Here is a 19,671-nt window from a genome sequence, read left to right as displayed (position 1 = left end):
TTAAACAATCCCGTCTTGGGTCAGTCATTTATAATACAAATCCCTTTAAAGGTCCGAAATGTTCATATACATAATCAGAACATTACAGGCCTCGTCTTATGCGGAACTTTATTTATTTTTTTTTGGTTGGGTTTAACGTCGCACTGACACATTTTCGGTCATATGGCGACTTTCCAGCTTTGATGGTAGAGGAAGACCCAATATGCCCCTCCTTGCATTATTTCATCACGAGCGGGCACTTATCTACCTTCCGTAAACCAGCTGGAGTGAGGCTCGAACCCACATCGATAAGGGTTATGCTTGTGATCTTGATCTGCTGATGGGCTATACTTTTGCCATCAAGTTGAATATGATAGGTTGTAAAAATTGTCTCATTTACGTTCTTTGCTAACAATTGTATCATTTTAATGCATATATATTGGCTTCTGAAATAGTATTTGCAAAACAATAATACTTTGCACTAAGCTTAATCAGGTTTTATTTTTGTAAAAGTATGCACCTGTATATACGAGTATGGGTTCTTGTATCATCCGGATTTAAGTACGAGTTCCCAGATATTGCAAACATTATCACGATAGTCTTTACGACTAGACTGCTGTGATAATGTTTGTGATGTCACAAAAAGACGTTTTGGTCAACTAATTAAAATATTTCACGTGATCTCGTGTTTTCGTGTTAAGATTCCTAGAGTCAATATCAAACATATACTACAGTAATTGATCTTTTTAATATTGTCTTATCATATGTGATAACGTCTGAATCCATGTCTTTTGCTGTGTCTTTTGCAAACAGAGCCAGAGCCATATATTGCGAAGTAAGCCCGCCGGAAACAGAAATTGTAGAGGAGAGATGGAGAGATATAGCAGACGGGTTGCTTCAAAAGTCCAGCAACAAGTACATTTTAATTATATGCAAGATAAAATAATAAAATTACGGTTGGGGTAGAAAAGGGGTTGGGAGTGATGGTGTTGAGGAAGGGGAAAACAAGTATAAATATTCAAAAGGTCAATACCGTGAGGTCCGCTGAATGTCGATGTTGTTGATGTTGTTTATCTTTGCAAAGAAGGAAGGAGACTTTATTATAAAATTAGATCTATGTATATTTTTGTTGGCATAGAGAATGCCTTGAACAGGATCCTAACATAATGATTGTTGCATTTTCAAGGGAAAGACATATTTCAGCAAAATGAAGGGCTGCTTTACACTTAACAAGAGAATGATATTGACTTTCGAAGTTTCAGTCAAGATGCTTCTTACACTGACTTTTTAATGAACTGCTAGTGCCCTTTTTCAGCATCAAGAAGGCCCTGAAGTTCCAGTATCGCTTACCTGACCCCAGATAACCTAGTATCTAATTTGGCCTAGATTTCATATAGACGAACATTTAGACAATAGCAGATCATTAAACAATTATTTTAATGAGTTGACTTTGTGACAACGTTTTTGACCTCAAGAACTTTAAGTTTTATGATGAAAAAGTGACTTTATTGAAAAAGTGGCTTCTGAAGTTTTTCTATGATATAACCTAATGACCTACTTTTTCCCAAAGTGACCCAGTCACAAATTTATCCTATATTTTAAACAGACAAACATGCCAATCAAGTCTCATGTAGATCATGTTGAAAATTTGACATTTCAAGTGTAAACAAGACCTAGTGACCTAGTTTTAGACCTTGTAATCCACTATCGAATTTGACCTAGATTTCATAAAGACAAACCTTCTGACAGTGCTTAATGAAAATCATGTAAAAATGTGGCCATTGGAGTGATAATATGGTTTTTGTATGGTTTGACCACGTGATCCAATTAAAGACCTAAGGTAACCCAGACTTAGATTTCAAAGAGACAAACATTGACAACTAGATGTGTGTCCATAGGACAAAAGTGCCCCCACTCCTGCCACTGTAACATGGTTTAATGACTCAGGTTAAACAATTTTTTAAGATACAACATTCCTGTAAAGTTTTGTGACTCTACGTCAAATACTTTTGGAGCTATGCGCGACAAAACATTAAAATGACAATTATTTCCTAGGTCAGGGGCCATAACTCCTATAATACTGAATGAATCGGGACACGAAACTCCAAGTGCACAACTGCACATGCTGACCAACATTCCTTTAAACTTTGGTGACTCTAGGTAAAATACTTTTGGAACTACGCCCGACACAACATTAAAATGACCAATTTTTAACTAAGTCAGGGGTCATAACTCCTACACGACTGAATGAATCTGGACGCGAAACCCAAGGTGCACAACTGCACATGCTGACCAACATTCCTGTAAACTTTAGTGACTCTAGGTCAAATACTTTTGGAGCTACGCGCGACACAACATTGAAATGACCATTTTTTAGTAAGTCAGGGGCCATAACTCCTACACGACTGAATAAATCCGGACGCGAAACCCCAGGTGCACAACTACACATGCTGACCAACATTCCTGTATAGTTTTGTGACTCTAGGTCAAATACTTTTGGAGCTAGGCGCGACACAACGCTAAAATGACCAATTTTTACAAAGTCAGGGGCCATAACTCCTACACGACTGAATGAAACCCCAGGTGCACAACTACACATGCTGACCAACATTCCTGTAAAGTCTTGTGACTCTACGTCAAATACTTTTGGAGCCAGGCGCGACACAACATTCTCGGAAGGACGGACGGACAATAACAAATCTATTTTCCCACACCACTCAGGACGGGAGGGGGGGGGGGGGGGGCACTTTTATTTGATCTAGTGACCTAGTTTTCGAGAAAGTTTTATGAAAATCAAACTGAAAATGTGGCACAAGGACTTTCTATAATGTGACCTAGTTCTTTACCTTGTGTAATCCAGTTTTGAAATAATTATAGAATTTTCTAAAGAAAAACAAGAGCTGTCTCCATAGGATGACACATGCCCCCGATGGCACTTTAAATGAATAGTTATGGCCGATGTTAGAGTTTAGGACCTTTGACCTACGGAGCTGGGTCTTGCTCGCGACACGTCGTCTTACTGTGTCACACATCCATGCGTAGTTATTTTAAAATCCATGCATGAATGACAAAAATATGGACCAGACACGCCCATCAATGCACTATCATGAAAAATGACATTTAACGTCTAAGTGTGACCTTGACCTTTGAGCTACGGACCTGGGTCTTGCGCGCGACACGTCGTCTTACTGTGGTACACATTCATGCCAAGTTATTTAAAAATCCATCCATCGATGACAAAGATATGGACCGGACAAGCCCATCAATGCACTATCCTTTAATGTCTAAGTGTGACCTTGACCTTTGAGCTACGGACCTGGGTCTTGCGCATGACACGTCGTCTTACTGTGGTACACATTCATGCCAAGTTATTTGAAAATCCATCCATCGATGACAAAGATATGGACCGGACACGCCCATCAATGCACTATCCTTTAATGTCTAAGTGTGACCTTGACCTTTGAACTACGGACCTGGGTCTTGCGCATGACACGTCGTCTTACTGTGGTACACATTCATGCCAAGTTATTTGAAAATCCATCCATCGATGACAAAGATATGGACCGGACACGCCCATCAATGCACTATCCTTTAATGTCTAAGTGTGACCTTGACCTTTGAGCTACGGACCTGGGTCTTGCGCGCGACACGTCGTCTTACTGTGGTACACATTCATGCCAAGTTTTTTGAAAATCCATCCATCGATGACAAAGATATGGACCGGACACGAAAAATGCGGACAGACCGACAGACTGACAGACAGACGGTTCAAAAACTATATGCCTCCCTTCGGGGGCATAATAATCTGACAAAGTTTCATAAAGCTGAGGTACAAAATGTAGCCTCTAGAGTGTTAGCAAGGCTTTCCTATTAATTGACCTGGTTTAGTTTCTGATCTCAAGTAACCCAATTTATAAAATTAAGCTAGTTTCATAGAGAAAAACATTGTGACAAATTTTAAGGAGATCAAACACAAGTTGTCGCTTCTAGTGTGTTAACTAGGATTTTCTATGATTTGATCAAGTGACCTTATTTTTAATCTCGGGTAATCCAGTTCTGAACTTGATTTCGATATCGATGAGACAAGAATTCTGAGAAGTGTTAGAAGATCAAACAGAAAATGTGGCATCTAGTGTTAACAGGTTTTTTTCCTTCATGATTTGACCCAGTAATCTTGTTTTAAACCTCGGGTAATCCAGTTTTGTTCGTTTTCCTATTAATTGACCTAGTAACCTAGTTCTTGATCCCAAATGCCCAAGAAACAAAAACATCCAAGGTTTGAATAAAGGTAGTATTCTGACCAAGTTTCCGGAAGACTGAGATAAAATTGTGACCTCTGGAGAGTTAAAAGTCAAAATTGTCGACACAAGGTGTCCACAATAGCTCACCATGAGCACTTTCTGCTCAGGTGAGCTAAAAATCAATAAAGGTAATTTAGTACAGCATTTACATATTTCTTTTGCATTTCTAAAAGGTCTTACGTGGTTTTTGTAATATGCGATTAGGACATGGCTTTTTATGGATTAATGCATTTAATATTTGGTTGAAACCATTGAATTGAACAGCAAATGTCATGTCTTTGATAAAAAAATTTCAATGTTCTATTATATGCATATACATTGTAGTCTTCATCCATTCCACAAAAAAAAATGCAAATACTATGAGATTATTTAACAGTGTTGAGTACAATACCGAATTCTACTGGACGAGTACACAGCAGTAATAATCCATATTTAGACGAGGCGAAAGCCGAGTCCAAATATGGGTTATTACTGCTGTGTACCAGTCCAATTGAATTCAGTATTGTACTCAACACTGTTAAATTACCTCTTTATTTCACACCATAAAAAGATAGATGTACAAAACAAAACATCATACATTTAAGCTCGCAAACAACAACACACATTAATTTAAAATCCGTTCTTCTCTGATAACACAAAAAAAAATCGAAGACAACTTTTCGTGGACTTTTGAATCGAAACTATGATAATTGGATAGGAAACGTTCTAACTAAGAAACCGAGTGCTTACACTAACATGTTTCATTCAAAAATAAAAAAAGTTATCGCATTTCTTCAAAAAAAAAAAAAAATTACTGCTGTCGCTACATGTATATACAAGGGGAGTAATTCCAAATCTCCTTATAAGGAATCGGAAGAGTTGTCCAGTCCAATATGAACAAGCAAATTCGATGAATTGGAATCCCCGCCGAAAGGGTCAGAGTTGAGGAACGGCAAAAAAATATATCCAGCAAAAAGTTAAGAATGTTACCAAGAAGCAAATAATTTCATTAGTCAAAATCAAATTAAAAGAAAATGAATGGTTTGTTTGGGTGGGTGGGGGGGGGGGGGGGGGGGGGGAGTGGGGTGAGGATACAACAGTTTACATGTTGATTATAAATATTGATAGAAAACGAAAAATGAATGGGGGGGGGGGGGGGGGGGGGGGGAGGGGGTGACCAAGGTAAGGTGGTGACCAGGTGTAGGTACACAACATCACGTTTATAATAAATGTTCATGGAAAAGAATGGAAGAAGTTTAATGAAATTCTTCCAATTGGTTGGTTTGTTATGTACAGATCTGTGGATTTTTAAACAATTAAAGGGCAATAACTATATGGAAAATTGACCAATCGAAAAAAACTTGAAGGGCATCGTCGCAGTATCTTGGTTCATGTCTACTTCAAGTTTGATGAAATTCTACCTGCTAGTTACTGAGAAATGGCTGCAGACGGACATTTTTCATTAAATCAAGGGCAATAACTCTGAGGGAAATTGACCTATCAAAATAAAAACTTGACGGGCATCAGCGCAGTATCTTGATTCATGTCTATTTCAAATTTGATGAAATTCTACCTGTTAGTTACTGAGCAATGGCTGCAGACGGACATTTTTTATTAAATCAAGGGCAATAACTCTGAAGGAAATTGACCAATCAAAAAAAACTTGACGGGCATCATCGCAGTATGTTGATTCATGTTTATTTCAAGTTTCATGAAATTCTACCAAGTAGTTACTGAGAAATGGCTGCGGACGGACGGACGGACGGACTGACAACGCCATTTCAATACCCCCTCCCGATTTCGTCGGCGGGGGATAAAAAGATATGGATTTTTGGGACTGGAGTCCAATACGAAAAAAATATGGAGTTTGTGGATTGTAGATTTCGGATGTTACTACATATACTTAAGAAAATGTGACACACAGTACAATACTGGTTTCTATTGTATTGTCACGTGACAGAAAGAAAGGCTTCCAATTGGTTAAACATATGTAAGTGTGAAATAAAATGTATTATACACTTATTAAATTGCAATGGCAGATCTGATGGGATTATTAGCACCATTAAACATACATTTGCACTGAGGCGTAGCCCGAGTACAAATATAGATTTAGGAGTTATATTAACCACTTAACGAACGTTATTGCAATTTCACGAGTTGTTTTTACATACATATATACAATAACGATTACTGAATTGTTTGAATCAATTAATTATATAAATTATCGACGTTAAGGAATTTTTAATCACGACAACATAAAACGTTAAATGACGTCATTCAAAAATGAATAATTATAATACACAAAATGTAACAGGTTAGTTACTGTGCACTCTTCCTGTTATTTTGCAAGTGTTAAAGGTTTCTATGCAGTGTTGCTACTACTTATAGTAAGGTATATAACTATTATAAATTCAAGCAGCAAATGCATAAGTTTTGATTCAATCATAACTAACTTTTATATTTATATCATTTTATTCGTTTTCAGATACATATATATTTCAAAAAGTCATCTTTAAGAACATCCCATGAAAACTTGCTAGTGTCAAACTGAAAGAAAACAATAAATTCAAATATACAATAAATAAAAAGCTGTGAACCATTTGTCGAAAGTGTATAGATGTTGTAGAAAATATTACTATATAGAAAACAAAAAGCCCATTTAAGTTGCTCATCAAAGCAGTACCGTGATATTCAGACTATTCTTCCGACCAGGTTCGGTGAACATTTATTAAGCACATCTTTAAAAGTTATTCTGAACGATTTTTCTTTCTATTCTTCTCTGTGGTAGCCCTGGAAAGTTGCAAAATGGACCTATCTGAACAAATGTGAGAGAGATCTACGATACTGCAGACCAAATGTGATGAAGATCGTTGAAGTGATTCACATAAAAAAACATTTAAAGTTTTTCATGTAATTTTAAGCTGCTCTATAACGATCTCTGTGACAATGACTAGCATTCAAAAGGCCTTAATGAAATGGAGTATACTGGTCCTGTAACATTGAATAGTATTCCATAAATATACATTGTATATCAAACTGAGTACACTGGATCTGTAACATTAACTAGCATTTCACAGACCTATATAAAATGGAGTACCTGTCCGGTAACATTGACTAGCATTCAATAAACCTACATTCTATAGCATACTGAGTATATTGGTCCTGTAACATTGACTAGTATTCCATAAACTTACATTTTATATCAAACTGAGTATACTGGTCCTGTAACATTGACTAGTATTCAATAAACATACATTGTAGATTAAACTGAGTATACTGGTCCTGTAACATTTAGTATTCAATAAACATACACTGTATATCAAACTGAGTATACTGGTCCTGTAACATTGACTAGTATGCAATAAACATACATTGTATATCAAACCAAAGAACTACAAAATACACAGAATGGCAACTGGGGATAATCCCGGGTCATATCGTGTTAGCGCGTTATCTTATTTCAAAGCATTTGCCGACTTGACCAATCATGCTCAAATCAACAGACGCTTACTGAAGTATAAAACTGGCGGTATGCCCGGTGTAACAGCCCAGTTTTTCCCCCAGTCAGTTCTTTCCCCGGGGAAAAAACTGACTAGTCAATTCTTTCCCCCGGGGAAAAAACTGACTAGTCAGTTTCTTCCCCCCCTAGTCAGTTTTTCCCCCCTTGGAATAAGTTTTCTGATAGGGAAAGAAACTGACTAGTTAGTCAGATTTTTCCCCAGGGAAAAAACTGACTAGTCAGTTCTTTCCCCCTAGTTTACCCTTCAAGTACTGGATTCTTTTTTGTTATTTGGGACACAAGTGTCTATTCATTTTCCATATAAATTTCAGATGAAACAGGTATTGTTTTTCATTTGAATAAACCTGTATGTTTTTTTTTGTAACTTTAATCAATGTTTTTTTTGTCAAATCAAATTTTTTAACTTCTGTGTGATTGCCATAACTATTTAATATCTGTCAGGTGCGGGGAAGAAATTGACTGGTCAGTTCTTTCTCCCTTGCATATACTTGACCTATCAGGTGGGGGAAAAAAATGACCAGTCACTTATTTCCCCCCTAGCGTATATTTCACCTATCAGGTGGGGGAAGAAATTGACCGGTCAGTTCTTTCCCCCCTAGCATATAGGTGGGGGAAGAAACTGACTAGTCAGTTCTTTCCCCCCTTGCATATACTTGACCTATCAGGTGGGGGAAGAAACTGACCAGTCAGTTCTTTCCCCCCTAGACAGTACTTGACCTGTCAGGTGGGGGAAGAAATTGGCTGTTCGGTTCTTTCCCCCCCTAGCCAGTACTTGACCTGTCGGGTGGGGAGAAGAAATTGACCAGTCAGTTCTTTCCCCCATAGCCAGTACTTGACCTGTCGGGTGGGGAGAAGAAATTGATCGGTCAGTTCTTTCCCCCCTTGCATATACCTGACCTGTCGGGTGGGGAGAAGAAATTGACCAGTCAGTTCTTTCCCCCCTTGTATATACTTGACCTATCAGGTGGGGGAAGAAATTGACCAGTCAGTTCTTTTCCCCCTTGCATATATTTCACCTATCAGGTGGGGGAAGAAATTGACTAGTCAGTTCTTTCCCCCCTTGCATATACTTGACCTATCATGTGGGGGAAGAAATTGACTGGTCAGTTCTTTCCCCACCTAGCCAGTACTTGACCTGTCAGGTGGGGAGAAGAAATTGACTAGTCAATTCTTTCCCCCCTTGCGTATACTTGACCTATCAGTTGGGGGAAGAAATTGACTAGTCAGTTCTTTCCCCCCTACATTTGTAGCATATACCTGATCTATCAGGTTGGGGAAAAAATTGACCGGTCAGTTCTTTCTCCCCCTAGCATTATATTTGAACTGTCAGGTGGGGGAAGAAATTGACTAGTCAGTTCTTTCCCCCTAAGCCAGTACTTGACCTGTCAGGTGGGGGAAGAAATTGACCAGTCAGTTCTTTCCCCCTAACATATACTTGACATATTAGGTGGGGGAAGAAATTGACCGGTCAGTTCTTTCCCCCCAGCATATACTTGACCTGTCAGGTGGGGGAAGAAATTGACTAGTCAGTTCTTTCCCCCCTAGCCAGTACTTGACCTGTCAGGTGGGGGAAGAAATTGACTGGTCAGTTCTTTCCCCCCTATATATAGTTAGTACTTGACCTGTGGTGTGGGGAGAAGAAATTGACCGGTCAGTTCTTTCCCCCCTAGCCAGTACTTGACCTGTCGGGTGGGGAGAAGAAATTGACCGGTCAGTTCTTTCCCCCCTTGCATATACTTGACCTATCAGGTGGGGGAAGAAATTGACCAGTCAGTTTTTCCCCCCTAGCATATACTTGACCTGTCAGGTGGGGGAAGAAATTGACTAGTCAGTTCTTTCCACCTAGCCAGTACTTGACCTGTCAGGTTGGGAAATGAAATGGACCGGTCAGATCTTTTTCCCCTAGCCAACACTTGACCTGTCAAGAGGCGAAATGAAATTGACCAGTCGGTTCTTTCCCCCCTAGCCAGTACTTGCTCTGTTAGGTGGGGGAAGAAATTGACCGGCCAGTTCTTTCCCCCACCTAACAGAGCAAGTACCGGCTTTGTAGGGGAAAGAACTGACCAGTCAATTTCTCTCCCAACCTGACAGGTCAAGCACTGGCTATGGGGGAAAGAACTGACGAGACATTTTCTTCGCCCACCTAACAGAGCAAGAACTGGCTAGAGGGGGAAGAAATTGACCGGTCAGTTCTTTCTAGGAAGTACTGCCTAGAGGGGAAAGAACTGACCAGTAAATTTCTTCCCCCACCTGACAGGTCAAGCATATGATAGGGGGGAAAGAACTGACTGGTCAATTTCTTCTTCCCACCTGAAAGGTCAAGTTCTGGCTAGGGGGGAAAGAACTGACCGGTCAATTTCTTCCCCCACCTGACAGGTCAAGTACTGGCTAGGGGGGAAAGAACTGACTGGTCAATTTCTTCTCCCCACCTGACAGGTCAAGTACTGGATAGGGGAGAAAGAACTGACTAGTCAATTTCTTCCCCTACCTGACAGGTCAAGCACAGGCTAGGGGGGAAAGAACTGACTGGTCAATTTCTTCTCCCCACCTGACAGGTCAAGAACTGGCTAGGGGGGAAAGAACTGACCGGTCAATTTCTTCCCCCACCTGACAAAGCAAGTACTGGCTAGTGGGGAAAGAACTGACTGGTCAATTTCTTCCCCCACCTGACAGGTCAAGTACTAGCTGGGGGGAATAACTAACTTGTGTATTTTTTCTCCCTCCTGATAGGTCAAGTACTGGCTAGGGGGGAAAGAACTGACTGGTCAAATTCATTTCCCCAGCCGACAGGTCAAGTACTGGCTAGGGGGGAAAGAACTGACTGGTTAATTTCTTCCCCCCCCCCCTGACAGGTCAAGTACTTGCTGGGGGGAAAGAACTGACTGGTCAATTTTTTCCCCCCTTAGCCAGTACTTGCTCTGTTAGGTGGGAGAAGAAAATGTCTGGTCAGTTCTTTCCCTGCTAGCCAGTACTTGCTTTGTCAGGTGGGGAAGAAATTGACCAGTCAGTTCTTTCCCCCCTAGCAAGTACTGCCTAGAGGGGAAAGAACTGACCGGTCAATTTCTTCCTCCACCTGACCAGTCAAGTTTATGATAGCGGGGAAAGAACTGACTGGTCAATTTTTTCTTCCCACCTGAAAGGTCAAGTTCTGGCTAGGGGGAAAGAACTGACCAGTCAATTTCTTCCCCCACCTGACAGGTCAAGTACTGGATAGGGGGGAAAGAACTGACTAGTCAATTTCTTCCCCAACCTGACAGGTCAAGCACTGGCTCAAGGGGGGAAAGAACTGACTGGTCAATTTCTTCTCCCCAACCAACAGGTCAAGAACTGGCTAGGGGGGAAAGAACTGATTGGTCAATTTCTTCCCCCACCGGACAAAACAAGTACGTGCTAGGGGGGAAAGAACTGACTGGTCAATTTCTCCCCCACCTGACAGGTCAAGTATATGATAGGGGGGAAAGAACTGACCAGTCAATAAAAATTTTCCCACTTAACAGAGCAAGTACTGGCTAGGGGGGAAAGAACTGACCGGTCAATTTCTTCCCCCACCTGACAAAGCAAGTACTGGCTAGTGGGGAAAGAACTGACTGGTCAATTTCATTTCCCCACCTGACAGGTCAAGTACTGGCTAGGGGGGAAAGAACTGACCGGTCAATTTCTTCCCCCACCTAACAGAGCAAGTACAGGCTGGGGGAAAAGAACTGACTGGTCAATTTACTTCCCCCACCTTACTGGTCAAGTACTGGCTACGTGGGAAAAGAACTGACCAGCAGTAATTTCCTTACCTTAGAAGAAATTGAAACAGGAAAAAGGCAAATAAAAAAATACAACAGAAATTAAAATAAGTTCATTTAAAAACATTTCTTTAATTTACACAAAATATGAAACATATTTCTTATTTTATATGAAATTTAAATGAAAACCGACTATCGGAAATGAAAAACAGGCTAGTTAAAAATAACCAAGAATAACCAGTTCCAATTTACTAACAGGGGAAATAATTGACTAGCCAGGAAAATTGATGAGGGGGGAAAGAATTGACTAGTTAGTTTTTTCCCCCCATAAAAATGATCAAGAGTAACCAGTTGCGATTGGGGGGAAAAAATTGACTAGGGGGGGAAAGAACTGACCAGTCAGTTTCTTCCCCGGGGAAAAAACTGACTAGTCAATTCTTTCCCCCGGGGAAGAAACTAACTAGTCAGTTTTTTCCCCGGGGAAAGAACTGACTGGGGAAAAAACTGACCTTTACACCGGTGCGTAATAAACCGAATCGAGTCCATTTTTCAAACGACAACTGTTGATTTCTTAGAATTAAAATCATAAATGCATTCCTTCTGCGTGTAGAAAATACTAATAACATTAAAAAAGCACCATTATCATTATAAACAAACGATCTGACAGTAATCTTATTTCAAAGCCTTTGCCGACTTGATCAATCATGATCAACAGACGCATACAACGAGATCTAATTCAGTTGTCACAGGTTGTTGGCCAGATTTGCTGTAACATTGACCAGTATGCAATAAACATACATTGTATATCAAACTGAGTATAAACATGACTAGTATTCCATAAACATACATTATACAGTCTAACCCCTCCTAACAGTCACCCCTTCCCAACAGTTAGTCTGTGAAGCCCCTGTCCATTTTCACACTATTTTATTACCCACTTCAGCGGTCACCCTTCATCCGCTGTCAACGATTTTGTCTCCCGCCCACCATATTTACCCCTATCAGCGGCGATTCATTTCTTATTCCAAAATTTTGGGACCGTTCGAGCACAAAGGTCCTATCCAAAAATATGAACATTTGTTTATTAAGCGACAGATTAGTTATTTCGCGACAGTTTGATAATAACTATAATTATCTGCACTTAACTGTTCAATAAAAGAATTTTTTACTACAAAAACACCATTTTTATTAATTGACTAATTAAATGAGAATATCTTTATATGTCGAAATGTGCGAGCCATTTTCTTTAATTAATTAAAGAGATTAACGAAAGCTTACCTAATTACGGCGCTTGCTTTATGAAGATCAGAACTTCGTGTGAAAAACGATCCGCATTCTCAAAAGTATGGTTCGTTTTTAAAATGCGCGAATAAACAAGTTGTATAAAATACTATTTTTCGCTGTCCATTTTCAAATACTTTCAGAACTATACTTCATTTCATAGTGTTATTATTTACTGATTATGATCTCTTAGTTGGAATTCTATGTGTTAACAAGGATTTTGTCTTCTAAACGGAAGTGTATGACTTTGGATGCCTACTTCGCGGTCGCTGAAGATAGAAAATGACATGATCTTCTCAATTCAAACTGATGACAAAAGGTGTGATCGTCTTTTTTGTTAAGATAAAATGCCAAGTTTTCATTGGCAATTAGCGTGTCACCTCGTATCAATTTTGTTATTCAGTTTGATCTCAGTAAAAGATAATACTCGATCTTTAATTAGTATTTACAGATTTGTGATTTTTTCTTTTATATTTCTTTATCAAAATACTATTAAAATTTTGTTTGGAAAGAAATACAAAGCACTCAATCTTTTACGGAACGTAACGGCGATCTAAGATTTTAGCCTAGACAAAAAGTGCATAGAGTAGTTTCCCTTTATCGAAATGGTGGAAATGACAATTTTTGTTGTTTACTATAACACACACCGGAGTTGTCGACTGCGAAGAATACCATTAGTACTGCGAAGTTAAATGCACGTCAATGTATTCTAGTAAAATGATAAGAGTAAAAGGAAAAAGAAATGGGCATTAAGTTATGATTGAACACTGGGCAGAAGTCTGAAATATATAAATATATATACTGGCTGCCTCTCCGATCAGCGGTCAACTCGCTTAAGCGGCCAAATTGTCTGTTTTCCCTGGCTGGCTGCTTATGAGAGGTTAGACTGTATATCAAACTGAGTATACAGGATCTGTAACATTGACTAGCATTTCACAGACCTATATAAAATAGAGTACTGGTCCTGTAACATTGACTATCATTCTATTAACCTACATTCTATATTAAACTGTGTATACTGGTCCTGTTACATTGACTAGCGTTCAATAAACCTACATTTTATATTAAACTGAGTATATTGGTCTTGAAACATTGACGAGAATTCCACAGACCTACATACAAGAGGGTCATGATGGCCCTATATCGCTCACCTGAGTAGCATTACCATTCAATAAACCTACATTTTATATTAAACTGAGTATATTGGTCTTGAAATATTGACGAGAATTCCACAGACCTACATACAATAGGGCCATGATGGCCCTATATCGCTCAACTGAGTACCATTGCTCTTAATGATAGGATCAAGTTTTGACATAGATCACATAAGCATATACATTAAATATCATCAGCATAAATATTTTCTTGTAACCGTCCCTTTTGACCTATAGGTCACATACTAGTCAGGGCCAATCTCCATACCAAGTTTGAGGGTCCTAGGCTCAAATGCTGCATTTTTGTACTAGCATGAGTATGATGACTATTCCTTACCCTGGAAGACAATAACATTTAAAACCAATCTCATTAGATGCTGCTGAGGTTTATTCATTTACACAAAATAAAGGGAGGTAATTTGTCATAAATTCAGTCAAAGTTATTTACCCTAATTGTCTGAGTCCATCTGATGGCATAAATGAAATTTCAAATCAGTATCTTAATTGGTTACTGAGATACACCCATTTTCATTTGAAACAAAGGGAGGTAATTTGACATAAAATTAGTCCATAGTTATCTACCCTAATTGTCTCAGTCCAACTAATGACAATAATGAAATTTCAAATGAGTCTTACAAATACTTACTGAGATGAATCCATTTTTATTAAAATCAGGGGAGGTAATCATGTATTGGTATATGCATGCAGAAGATACAGAGTACAAGCCTTTACAACAATATATTAGGAAAGTATTCATATTGACTAACGTTCAATCAAGAGTTATCTAACATGACTATTTCTTACCAAGGAAGACATAAATAACGTTTCAAACCAATCTCATTAGAAGCTGCTAAGGTATATTCATTAACATAAAAAAAAAGGGAGGAAATTTATCATAAATTCAGTCAATATGTACCTACACTGATTGTCCAAGTCCATCTTATGGCATAAATGCAATTTCAGTTCAGTATCCTCATAAGCTACGGAGATATACCAGTTTTAATTTGAAATAAAGGGAGGTAATTTGAAATAAATCAGTCCATATTATCTACCCTGATTGTCTCAGTCCAACTAATGACAATAATGAAATTTCAAATGAGTCCTATAAGTAGTTACTGATATAAATCCATTTTGATTAAAACCAGGGGAGGTAATCAGATATAAAATAACTGCATAATGTCTGGGTCAACCTGATGAAAAACATTTAGTTTCAAAACCAATACCATCAATAGTTTCAGTGATATAACCATTTTATGTACAAGTGCTGATCTTGACCTCAGTGTGTGACCTTGACCTTCAAGCAACGGGAACAGATATCTTACTGTGATTTAAGTTGTGTACATGATTCTCTAAAGTTGAATGCAAAATGCAGCATCTATCATGTTCACAAGGTAAAAATTAACATATTTTGGTACAATGTTCATTCAGGGCCCATAACTCTAGAACCTATGATTGGATCTGACGTGTTAGGGTTAGAGTTATTTTGCAAGTTTTTATCAAATCAAACCGTAAATGAAGTCTCTATATGGCTGCAAAAGCCGAAATAGCAAAATTTGGCCCTTTAAGGGGCCATAATTCTGGAACCCATGATGGGATCTGGCCAGTTTTCGAAAGGAACCAAGATATTAAGCCAATACAAGTTGAGTGCAAGTTTGATTAAAGTTGATTGTAAAATGTGGTCTCTATTGTGTTCAAAAGCCAAAAATAGCAAATTTTGGCCCTTTAAGGGGCCATAACTCTCGAACCCATGTCGGGATCTGGCCAGTTTTCGAATGGAACCAAGATATTATGCCAATACAAGTGTGCAAGTTTGATTAAAGTTGATTGCACAATGTGGTCTCTATCATCTTCACAAGCCAAAAACAGCAAATACAGGCCCTTTAAGGGGCCATAACGCTGGAACTCATGGTGGGATCAGGCCAGTTTTCGGAAGGAACCGAGATATTAAACCCATACAAGTTTTGTGCAAGTCTGATTAAAATTGAATGGAAAATGTGTCTCTATCATGTTCACAAGAAATTGCGAACGGATGGACGACGGACAAAATGCAATCACAAAAGCTCACCGTCACAACATGACAGGTGAGCTAAAAATGGAGTACACTGGCACAGAAGCACTGACTAGCATTCAACTGACCTAACAAATAGTGTTTACAAACCCTATAACATAGACTAGCATTCCACAGAGACCTAAATAAAATAATATATATATATATATATCCCGTAACACTGACTAGTATTCCACAGACCTAAATAAAACGGAGTATACAACAAGCATTTCATAGACCTAAATATAATGACGCATACTGACTGAATATGTGACTGCAGCAATCTGGATACAATAAGATCTTAACTTACAATGAATGGTTTTGATCTCATTATATATGGCTTCCTGCACAGTTCTCGCAGTCTCTTATAAAGCTGCTGTTCTGTATTGTATAGACATTCTTCTGAAAAATGAGCATATCAAAATTTTGCAATACTACCATCTATAGGTCACAGGAATATATTCTGACACCCCAGAATTAAAAGGTGGGAAGTTTTACCTTATTCTTAGTGTTACCTATACATTTTAGGAAACTACATTCAAAAGCCCACAATCTGAACTTATCTTACTTTAAGGCATATAGTACATGCTAACATTCTGGACAGAAAATTGAATATCTTCAATTACATGAAGTTTTATATAAAATATATATCTGAAAAAGAGAAAGAGTGAAAGAAGTTTAACAATGAACCAGTAGACAAAATCTGTCACAGGCAATGATTTTGTCATTCATTTTAAATGTGTTTAAAAAGGTTTACTTATTTCTTTAAATTTGTAATTTTACATAGATCCATCTCAAAAATTCATATATCAGTAACTTAACATAAATGGTCACTTTTACACTAAAATATAGCATATTTTACCATTTTGAGATGTTGTTTTCACATTGAGGTTTTAAAATATAGAGTTAACAGTGTTTTCCAAGTTCCAACAATTTTTCCAAGAATGGCTATAATTTTTTACATGGGCGGTACAGAGATATAAAAAAAATCAGCCTGCAACAATCCACTGGATGAGGAGACCCCAAACTAACATATCAAAATACTCACTTGGAAATATCTCTGGATATACAAGTTTGCTGGGACACAGGGGGAAACAACCAAGATGAACAGCCTCTAACCTGGAAAAGAACAAACACAATTTTGCAATAACTGTCAATTGCCAAAGCTGTCAGAGGAGGCAGTGTGCTTGTCTATTTCTAAGCTTAATTGTGAAATAGTGCATATCTGAGAAAGCTCGAGCTATCACTGGAGTGATTATCATCCCCCCTCCCCACTCCCCCTATGTGGATGATATGGGACAACATTTTAGTTAAGTCAAATCCATTTAGTAATGACAGAAATGGAGTGACAGTGCATCAAAGCATTAACAGTTAACCAGAATATTTCTGCCAAAGTAATAAATGCACTCTGTGTCTTATAATGTGAGTGATGATGTGAAACAAATACTATAGTCTGAATAAAATCCATTCAGTAATACCAGAGATAAGAGTGAAGTTCAAATTAAAAAGTGGGCATGATTCATGAAATACTCAAACAAAAATTATTGACCTTGAATCATATGACGTGGGTGTTGATGTGGAACAACTGTCTGAAGTTTGGTTCAAATCCATTCAGTCATAACATTTCAATATTCAAGCAAATCCATCAAGTAGTAACACAGATAAAGTTGCAAACACAGTTGCAAACACATATGCTGATGCCGAGTTGAGTACGACAGCTCTCCATACACTATGTATAGTCCAGCTCAAATGACTTAGTTACAGAATTAAGTAAATCTATCCCATCTACTGATACTCTGCCTCTACTAGTTACTATATTAAATGCTACCTTGTGATACTTGTGGAAATATACTGACATGGGGTAAATAAAAAGAAGATTAGTCTTGCATGAAAGTTTGTACTTGCTACGTACTTTTATTATAATTCTAAACCAGTGCTTTTGTTATTAGAAAACAGCATTGATCACAAATAATGCACTGGATTTTTGATTTCTGTCATCAAAACATTTTAAACAAATCACTTCAATTTTATATTGATGGTGAGACAAGTAACTTGAACTAATAACTTTTAATTGCAACAAGCATTTATCTAAATGTGGGCTTCAGGAAACTTATCTGTAAACTGTGGGGCTAAAAAGCTGTTTTGTCAACTGTGGCCTTCAGAAACTGATTTGTCACCTGTGTCATTTACATTTGAAACTTGTGTCTAACTATACATTTGGTAAACGCCCATGAGTTTTCATATACAAGTGGCATAAAAGGATGGCAGAATCATGGCAAATAGACAGATGTCTTTAACTATGTCATGTAACATATATCAATGCTTTAACGTGCATGTTTTATTAACTAAAGTATGCAATAGTAGATTTTCTTACTTTTTACATTTTTGCAAAGACATTGCATTTTGGTGTGATTTTTATAAAAATATTATTGCATGACAGACAGGGTTTGCCTGGTGCTGGAAAAACTTCAACCGGGGTGTAAGATGACTAACATGCTGTCTAAGTTCATAAGCTAATGTAATAAAACAGATCTTATTTATTTATTTATTTATTTGGGTTTTACTGCGCACCAACACAGTACAGGTTATAGGTTTTAAAAGAAAAGCTTCATTTAACTTCAATTAAAGTTCTTCTATTACTTGAAGAATATAGTATGCAAGAAAAAGAATCCATCACTGATAGAAGGTGCAGATGGAAACATCATGCTCTCCGGTAACCGTTTTTGTGGTAACTCAGCAGAGCCTCGTTACTGCTTAAACATAATCAAGTCATAAATTTCAATCCGCACCGTCAACCAGTGAAAGATTCTTACAATAATGTTAGTTGCAAATTTCCTGAAACATCAAAAGGAACAAAATATCTTACATAGCAACACCAAAAAACTCGTGTTTGGCAGTTGACACAACACAGTCTGCTGACTTAAGAACTTCATAATACTGTTGTTTGGATGGCAAAAATCCCCAGTGTAATATCTTGTCTTGTAAAACACCTTTACTCCTCTCAAACACTCCTGAAATTGTATATATATACAATATGTTATATTATGAATCAAAACCAAGCTGAAATTTTCACAAGGGTTCAATTTTCGCTATATTCGCGAGATCCTACATCTCGTGAAAATTATTCCTCGCATAAATATTCACCATTTTTTATTTAGTATAATTCTAATTCAAGCAGGATACCATTTTTACAATATTTGCGAATATTAAACTTTACAAACATACTCAAAATTTCAAAGTCGTGATATTTTGACCCCACGAAAACGTGCGAGTTTACAGTAATAACATTAAGGTCAGATATTGTTTTTGAATACTGGCTTTGGATTAGTTGAAAATGGCCTTAGTGAACGAGACATAAGCTTACTGGATAAAAAGGTAATGTGTTAAAATCAAGCAATGCAGTGTTTTCTGTGACACCTGGGACACAGTACAAGTGTCTGACTGAAAGCACGACTTTTGGGGTCTAAACATCATTTGTGTTGATTTTCTCATCAACAATGGCATCATGATCTGAAAATAATTCAGCACCCTTTCACCCCCCATACTGACATTGCTACAAGACATCAACATCAGAATGCGCTGACATTCTGGTTACTCGGGCCCATTATGATTACAGCACGTGAGACGCACTGAGCCATTATTGATTTGCTGATAGAGGCCGTAATGACTGTTTTAA

The 19,671-nt window shown here is 38.0% G+C and overlaps 1 long non-coding RNA gene across 1 annotated transcript; it reads right to left on the bottom strand.

Annotated features, from left to right (window-relative positions):
- Positions 1-16,271: 16,271 nt before the first annotated feature.
- On the bottom strand, positions 16,272-19,006 carry LOC128554356 (uncharacterized). The gene is made up of 3 exons (XR_008369581.1): positions 18,862-19,006; positions 17,044-17,114; positions 16,272-16,397 (listed from the first exon to the last, which is right to left on the bottom strand). It is a non-coding gene; the product is annotated as an uncharacterized LOC128554356 (long non-coding RNA).
- Positions 19,007-19,671: the final 665 nt, after the last annotated feature.

The sequence above is a fragment of the Mercenaria mercenaria genome, unplaced genomic scaffold (assembly GCF_021730395.1).
Source record: "Mercenaria mercenaria strain notata unplaced genomic scaffold, MADL_Memer_1 contig_4964, whole genome shotgun sequence".
Lineage (NCBI taxonomy): Eukaryota > Metazoa > Mollusca > Bivalvia > Venerida > Veneridae > Mercenaria > Mercenaria mercenaria.
Note: the sequence above shows the minus strand (reverse complement) of the source record. Positions and strands in the feature narration are given on the sequence as shown.